The sequence below is a fragment of the Bufo gargarizans genome, unplaced genomic scaffold (genome assembly GCF_014858855.1).
Source record: "Bufo gargarizans isolate SCDJY-AF-19 unplaced genomic scaffold, ASM1485885v1 fragScaff_scaffold_538_pilon, whole genome shotgun sequence".
Lineage (NCBI taxonomy): Eukaryota > Metazoa > Chordata > Amphibia > Anura > Bufonidae > Bufo > Bufo gargarizans.
This window is the reverse complement of record NW_025334133.1, coordinates 49,785-57,010: the sequence shown is the minus strand read 5'-3', so window position 1 is coordinate 57,010 and position 7,226 is coordinate 49,785. Positions and strand designations below refer to the sequence as shown.

Genomic DNA, 7,226 nt, shown 5'->3' with positions numbered 1-7,226 from the left:
GTCATCATGTATGTGATATGTATACCTGTCTGTATGTAATGTCATGTATGTGATATGTATACCTGTCTGTATGTAATGTCATGTATGTGATGTGTGTACCTGTCTGTATGTGAGGTCATCATGTATGTGATATGTATACCTGTCTGTATGTAATGTCATGTATGTGATGTGTATACCTGTCTGTATGTAATGTCATGTATGTGATGTGTGTACCTGTCTGTATGTGATGTCGTGTATGTGATGTGTGTACCTGTCTGTATGTGATGCCGTCATGTATGTGATGTGTATACCTGTCTGTATGTGATGTGTATACCTGTCTGTATGTGATGTGTGTACCTGTCTGTATGTCAGGTCATATATGTGATGTGTATACCTGTCTGTATGTAATGTCATGTATGTGATTTGTATACCTGTCTGTATGTGATGCCGTCATGTATGTGATGTGTATACCTGTCTGTATGTGATGTGTATACCTGTCTGTATGTGATGTGTGTACCTGTCTGTATGTCAGGTCATATATGTGATGTTTATTGCTCTCTCTTCGCATGTCGCTGCTGGTTCCCCTGATATTTGTTATACACTATTCACAAAAAGTTTGTGATATTTGTTTTGGGGTAAAATTGATGGAAAACGTAAAAAGTTTGCACTCCGGTGCCTTTGTGTGACTCTTCCAGTCGCTGTATCTCTGATACAACCTGCTGGTGACTCTCTGTGACTCTCTAAGCTCAGGGGCCACTTCTGTCTGAGAACATCCTGCTTGAAGCCTCTCTATGGTGAGGTACATCAATTGTTAGGTGTCGTCTTGGTCTCACGATGGCAGAGAGTGAACAGCATGATGAGGAGGACCAGGAAATGTATTGGGCGATTCATGGCTCAAACAATTGGTATGAATTTTGCCGTTAAGCTCCTTGTTAGAGAACAGCAAGTTGTGCAAAATGTCCTGAAACATCGAACAGTTGGACATGTTCATTCCGAAGGTTAGAGAAGGTCACATTAAGTCCACCTGTAAAGGTTAGAGGGCATTTTAGGTTCTTTCTGAAATTTCACCCACAAGACAAATATTCCGAACTTTTTGGAAGTAGTGTTTGTTATTTCTGCCAATATTAGAAAACAGGGCAGGTCACGTGCTTCACATGCAGACCTCCAGTGTCTGCACCCCCATTGAGGGGGCACTTTAAGCCCGCATGCACCTAAGCACATCCACAAAATTCCACAGAACGCCCACTTTTATGCATGTTTTACAAGCCCCATCCACATAAGACACGTTTTGCGGGACATTTGGGAGTTTTTGACGATTCTTTGTTTTTGTTCTTGTCCTGCAGATTTCCTTAAACCGTGGACAAGTGGCATCATGATGCTCCTCACAATCCTGGCTGTGACTCTGGGTCTTGTGGTCTCCTCTCCAATACAGAGAGAGGTAAAATCCTGGGAAACAATACCAGATACCGCCTGTAGGCTGGAGGGGCGCTATTTATGACCAAAGATAAAGCAGAGGGTTCTTTCAAGTATCAGATAGACCCTTTAAAGGGATGATCACTGAAGAGAAGGACCTATTGCTAACATCAAAATGGGTCCCCTGCAGGTTTTAGCCATTCAGATCTGGAGCTTGTCATCCCCTCTGCACCCTTTCCTGTACCCCTGGTGCTGGATTTAGAATTCTGTTACTTCCTGCTACTAGGAAGAAGTTACTGCCGGAGTTAATTCTCAGAGGGGGGGGGGGGGGGGGGGATTTACATGTAACAATTCACATGACGCTGCAGGAAGTGAAATCTTCACCCACGAGGACAAGTCCAGAAAAAAGGTACCAAAATTAGAGCCAGAAATGTTTCACGAAAGCATTAGTGATCCAGCAGCACAGAGGATTTTGGGAGAGGAGTGTGCTGATCTTGTGGAGGTCATAGAATGATAACTGCATAGTGGAAAAAGTGTAGTCCTCAGCAGCACAGAGGATTTCCAGATGCTATAAAGCTCACATTGCTGTTGTTGATATCACTTGATATTTATGTTTTCCTCAGTTAAATGCAGAAGAACCCTCAGGAGACCTCCTGCCCAAATCAGAGACAGAAACCCACGTAGGCAATGCCACCACCCTGACCGAGCAGGAAATCATCAAGGTAATGAGAAGACCTGAGGGACCATGATAACAGCCGGGGGCGAGGGGTCTGCTTATAAGTTCTGATACTGAAGTTTGGGTCCTGCTGGGCTCCGCCGCTATAGTTTGGGTCCTGCTGGGCTCTGCTGCTGTAGTTTGGGTCCTGCCGGGCTCTGCTGCTGTAGTTTGGGTCCTGCCGGGCTCTGCTCCTGTAGTTTGGGTCCTGCTGGGCTCTGCTGCTGTAGTTTGGGTCCTGCCGGGCTCTGCTGCTGTGGTTTGAGTCCTGCTGGGCTATGCTGCTGTAGTTTGGGTCCTGCTGGGCTCTGCTGCTGTAGTTTGGGTCCTGCTGGGCTCTGCTGCTGTAGTTTGGGTCCTGCTGGGCTCCACTGCTGTAGTTTGGGTCCTGCCGGGCTCTGCTGCTGTAGTTTGGGTCCTGCCGGGCTCTGCTCCTGTAGTTTGGGTCTTGCTGGGCTCTGATCCTGTAGTTTGGCTCCTGCTGGGCTCTGCTGCTGTAGTTTGGCTCCTGCTGGGCTCTGCTGTTGTAGTTTGGGTCCTGCTGGGCTCTGCTGCTGCAATTTGGGTCCTGCCGGGCTCTGTTGCTGTAGTTTGGGTCCTGCTGGGCTCTGCTCCTGTAGTTTGGCTCCTGCTGGGCTCTGCTGCTGTAGTTTGGGTCCTGCTGGGCTCTGCTGCTGTAGTTTGGGTCCTGCTGGGCTCTGCTGCTGTAGTTTGGGTCCTGCTGGGCTCTGCTCCTGTAGTTTGGGTCCTGCCGGGCTCTGTTGCTGTAGTTTGGGTCCTGCTGGGCTCTGCTGCTGTAGTTTGGGTCCTGCTGGGCTCTGCTACTGTAGTTTGGGTCCTGCCGGGCTCTGCTGCTGTAGTTTGGGTCCTGCCGGGCTCTGCTGCTGTAGTTTGGGTCCTGCCGGGCTCTGCTCCTGTAGTTTGGGTCCTGCTGGGCTCTGCTGCTGTAGTTTGGGTCCTGCCGGGCTCTGCTGCAGTAGTTTGGGTCCTGCTGGGCTCTGCTGCTGTAGTTTGGGTCCTGCCGGGCTCTGCTGCTGTAGTTTGGGTCCTGCCGGGCTCTGCTGCTGTAGTTTGGGTCCTGCCGGGCTCTGCTCCTGTAGTTTGGGTCCTGCTGGGCTTTGCTGCTGTAGTTTGAGTCCTGCTGGGCTTTGCTGCTGTAGTTTGGGTCCTGCTGTGCTCTGCTCCTGTAGTTTGGGTCCTGCTGGGCTTTGCTGCTGTAGTTTGGGTCCTGCCGGGCTCTGTTGCTGTAGTTTGGGTCCTGCTGGGCTCTGCTGCTGTAGTTTGGGTCCTGCTGGGCTCTGCTACTGTAGTTTGTGTCCTGCTGGGCTCTGCTGCTGTAGTTTGGGTCCTGCTGGGCTCTGTTGCTGTAGTTTGGGTCCTGCCGGGCTCTGCTCCTGTAGTTTGGGTCCTGCTGGGCTCTGCTGCTGTAGTGTGGGCTTTGCTGGGCTCTGCCGGGTCACTTTAGGCTCTGATAGCCCCTGTGGGTGGATTCAGCCTCTTCTTCCTTCTTGCTGACATACAGACGATATCTGGGATTTTAGAGAAATACTAAAGCATAATCCCCGACCATTACCACTCGCAGCCACATCACAGAAACAGCCTGGTGTGGAGTCTTTCAGAATCTGTTACTTTGTTTCCAGTTGCCTTGAGACCACTTGATACATTGTCCTTCAGCCTCATTACTCAGTAACATTGTTACTTTCTGCAGGAAACAGACAATAACACCGGATCCACCTCCTTCTTTGAGGCGTTTATATCATCAGTAAGAAACTGGGAAAAGCCAGGACTTGTAAGTCTGTGTATACATGAGGGGGCGCTATAGGAAGTACACAGCTCTCTGGTGAACACAGATGCTCCAGTATAATCTGCAGTTAGCGCTTCTGCTGGAAGCAATGGGTTAATCTGTGTTGTGCTGGTGTGTGTAAACCTTGCTTATATGTACTCCTTAAAGGGGTTGTCCAGGTTCAGAGCTGAAGCTGGACAGCCCTCCATTTTCACCCAGGCAGCCCCCCTGACATGAGCATCGGAGCAGTTCATGCTCCGATGCTCTCCTTTGCCCTGCGCTAAATCGCGCAGGGCAAAGGCATTTTTCAGAGTTCCGGTGACGTACCGGGCTCTCCATGGGGCTGACAGGAACCCCGGTGACGTCACCGGCACTGATGGGCGGGATTTGGCTCTGCCCTAGCCAGTAAAACGGCTAGGGCAGAGCTAAAGCCCGCCCCTCAGAGCCGGTGACGTCACCGAACACACTGCTGGGCGGAAGTTACCGCCCGGCAGTGTGTTTATTAAAAACAAAAGAGCCTGTGCCCTGCGCGATGTAGCGCAGGGCACTGGAGCGCATCGGAGCATGAGATGCTCCGATGCTAGGCTCAGGGGGGCTGCCGGGGTGAAAATAAGGGTATGTCCGGGTTCAGCTCTGAACCCGGACAACCCCTTTAAGCTTTCAGTCCTGCCTGTGTATGCTGGGTACAGTCTGGGCTCTGCCTGTGTATGCTGGGTACAGTCTGAGCTCTGCCTGTGTATGCTGGGTACAGTCTGGACTCTGCCTGTGTATGCTGGGTACAGTCTGGGCTCTGCCTGTGTATGCTGGGTACAGTCTGGGCTCTGCCTGTGTATGCTGGGTACAGTCTGGGCTCTGCCTGTGTATGCTGGGTACAGTTTAGGCTCTGTCTGTGTGGTTTGGCATTGCTGGTTCTGCAGATGTGTTGTTGCTCGGGGCCACTGATTACTTTCTTCTGCCAGTTTATCACAAATGAAAAGTTTTGTCTCCAAGTCTTCAGGGTGAATGAGAACTGAGCTCTGGACTGTTTATACCCACAGCCGCTGCTCTACTGGTGGAACTATGAAGAGCCCCGACTCCCAAGCTGGAAATCTGATGAGCCGCTGATCCCCTATGATGATTCCGATGAGCCGCTGATCTCCGATTGGCTGTTTGGAGAGAGAAACTTATTTTCAGACGATTATTTCTCCATAGAATAAGATGTTGAGAGGAAAGAACTGCAGGAATGAGGTGACAGAGAATAAGGGGGAACCTGAGGAACAGGGACACAATGTAAAGTGCAACAAGATGTTTCCCGCTGAACCAATAAAACTAGAAAAAAAAAAAAATGCGTCATCATCATTATATAGATTATGTGTAATAGGTCCTGATAGGAGTAGTAGTTCAGAATAAATAACAAACCTTTTATACCCAGAACAACGATAATACAATAAATCCCCCACATACACTCACCTAAAGAATTATTAGGAACACCTGTTCTATTTCTCATTAATGGGATTATCTCGTCAACCAATCACATGGCAGTTGCTCCGATGCATGTCGGGTTGTGGTCCTGGTCAAGACAATCTCCTGAACTCCAAACTGAATGTCAGAATGGGAAAGAAAGGTGATTTAAGCAATTTTGAGCGTGGCATGGCTGTTGGTGCCAGACGGGCCGGTCTGAATATTTCACAATCTGCTCAATTACTGGGATTTTCACGCACAACCATTTCTAGGGTTTACAAAGAATGGTGTGAAAAGGGAAAAACCTCCAGTATGCGGCCGTCCTGTGGGCGAGAATGCCTTGTTGATGCTGGAGGTCAGAGGAGAATGGGCCGACTGATTCAAGCTGATAGAAGAGCAACGTTGACTGAAATAACCACTCGTTACACCCGAGGTCTGCAGCAAAGCATTTGTGAAGCCACAACACGCACAACCTGGAGGCGGATGGGCTACAACAGCAGAAGACCCCATCGGGTACCACTCATCTCCACTACAAATAGGAAAAAGAGGCTACAATCTGCACGAGCTTACCAAAATTGGACTGTTGAAGACTGGAAAAATGTTGCCTGGTCTGATGAGTCTCGATTTCTGTTGAGACATTCAAATGGTAGAGTCCGAATTTGGCGTAAACAGAATGAGAACATGTATCCATCATGCCTTGTTACCACTGTGCAGGCTGGTGGTGGTGGTGTAATGGTGTGGGGGGGGGGTTTTCTGGGCACACTTTAGGCCCCTTAGTGCCAATTGGCCATCGTTTAAATGCCACGGGCTACCTGAGCATTGTTTCTGACTATGTCCATCCCTTCATGACCACCATGTACCCATCCTCTGATGGCTACTTCCAGCAGGATAATGCACCAGGTCACAAAGCTCCAATCATTTCAAATTGGTTTCTTGAACATGACAATGAGGTCTCTGGACTAAAATGGCCCCACAGTCACCAGATCTCAACCCAATAGAGCATCTTTGGGATGTGGTGGAACGGGAGCTTCGTGCCCTGGATGTGCATCCCTCAAATCTCCATCAACTGCAAGATGCTCTCCTATCAATATGGGCCAACATTTCTAAAGATGCTATCAGCACCTTGTGGAATCAATGCCACGTAGAATTAAGGCAGTTCTGAAGGCAAAAGGGGGTCCAACACCGTATTAGTATGGTGGTCCTAATAATTCTTTAGGTGAGTGTATATATACACTGCTCAAAAAAATAAAGGGAACACTTAAACAACACAATGTAACTCCAAGTCAATCCCACTTCTGTGAAATCAAACTGTCCACTTAGGAAGCGGCACTGAGTGACAATGTCACATGCTGTTGTGCAAATGGGATAGACAACAGGTGGAAATTATAGGCAATTAGCAAGACCCCCCCAATAAAGGAGAGGTTCTGCAGGGGGTGACCACAGACCACTTCTCAGGTCCTATGCTTCCTGGCTGATGTTTCGGTCACTTTTGAATGCTGGCGGTGCTTTCACTCTAGTGGTAGCATGAGACGGAGTCTAGAACCCACACAAGTGGCTCAGGTAGTGCAGCTTATGCAGGATGGCACATCAATGCGAGCTGTGGCAAGAAGGTTTGCTGTGTCTGTCAGCGTAGTGTCCAAAGCATGGAGGCGTTACCAGGAGACAGGCCAGTACATCAGGAGACGTGGAGGAGGCTGTAGGAGGGCAACAACCCAGCATCAGGACCGCTACCTCCGCCTTTGTGCAAGGATGAACAGGAGGAGCACTGCCAGAGCCCTGCAAAATGACCTCCAGCAGGCCACAAATGTGCATGTGTCAGAAACAGACTCCATGAGGGTGATATGAGGGCCCGACGTCCACAGGTGGGGGTTGTGCTTACAGCCCAACACCGTGCAG

At 49.5% G+C, this 7,226-nt stretch overlaps 1 long non-coding RNA gene across 2 annotated transcripts; it reads left to right on the top strand.

The window, feature by feature from the left end:
• Nucleotides 1–1,731: 1,731 nt before the first annotated feature.
• On the top strand, nucleotides 1,732–5,181 carry LOC122922592. 2 transcript variants are annotated; one of them, XR_006387147.1, is made up of 4 exons: nucleotides 1,732–1,801; nucleotides 2,016–2,114; nucleotides 3,816–3,896; nucleotides 4,928–5,181. It is a non-coding gene; the product is annotated as an uncharacterized LOC122922592 (long non-coding RNA). The 2 variants fall into 2 exon arrangements; XR_006387146.1 differs by lacking the exon at nucleotides 1,732–1,801 and having other exon boundaries at nucleotides 1,831–2,114.
• The last annotated feature ends 2,045 nt before the right edge of the window (nucleotides 5,182–7,226 follow it).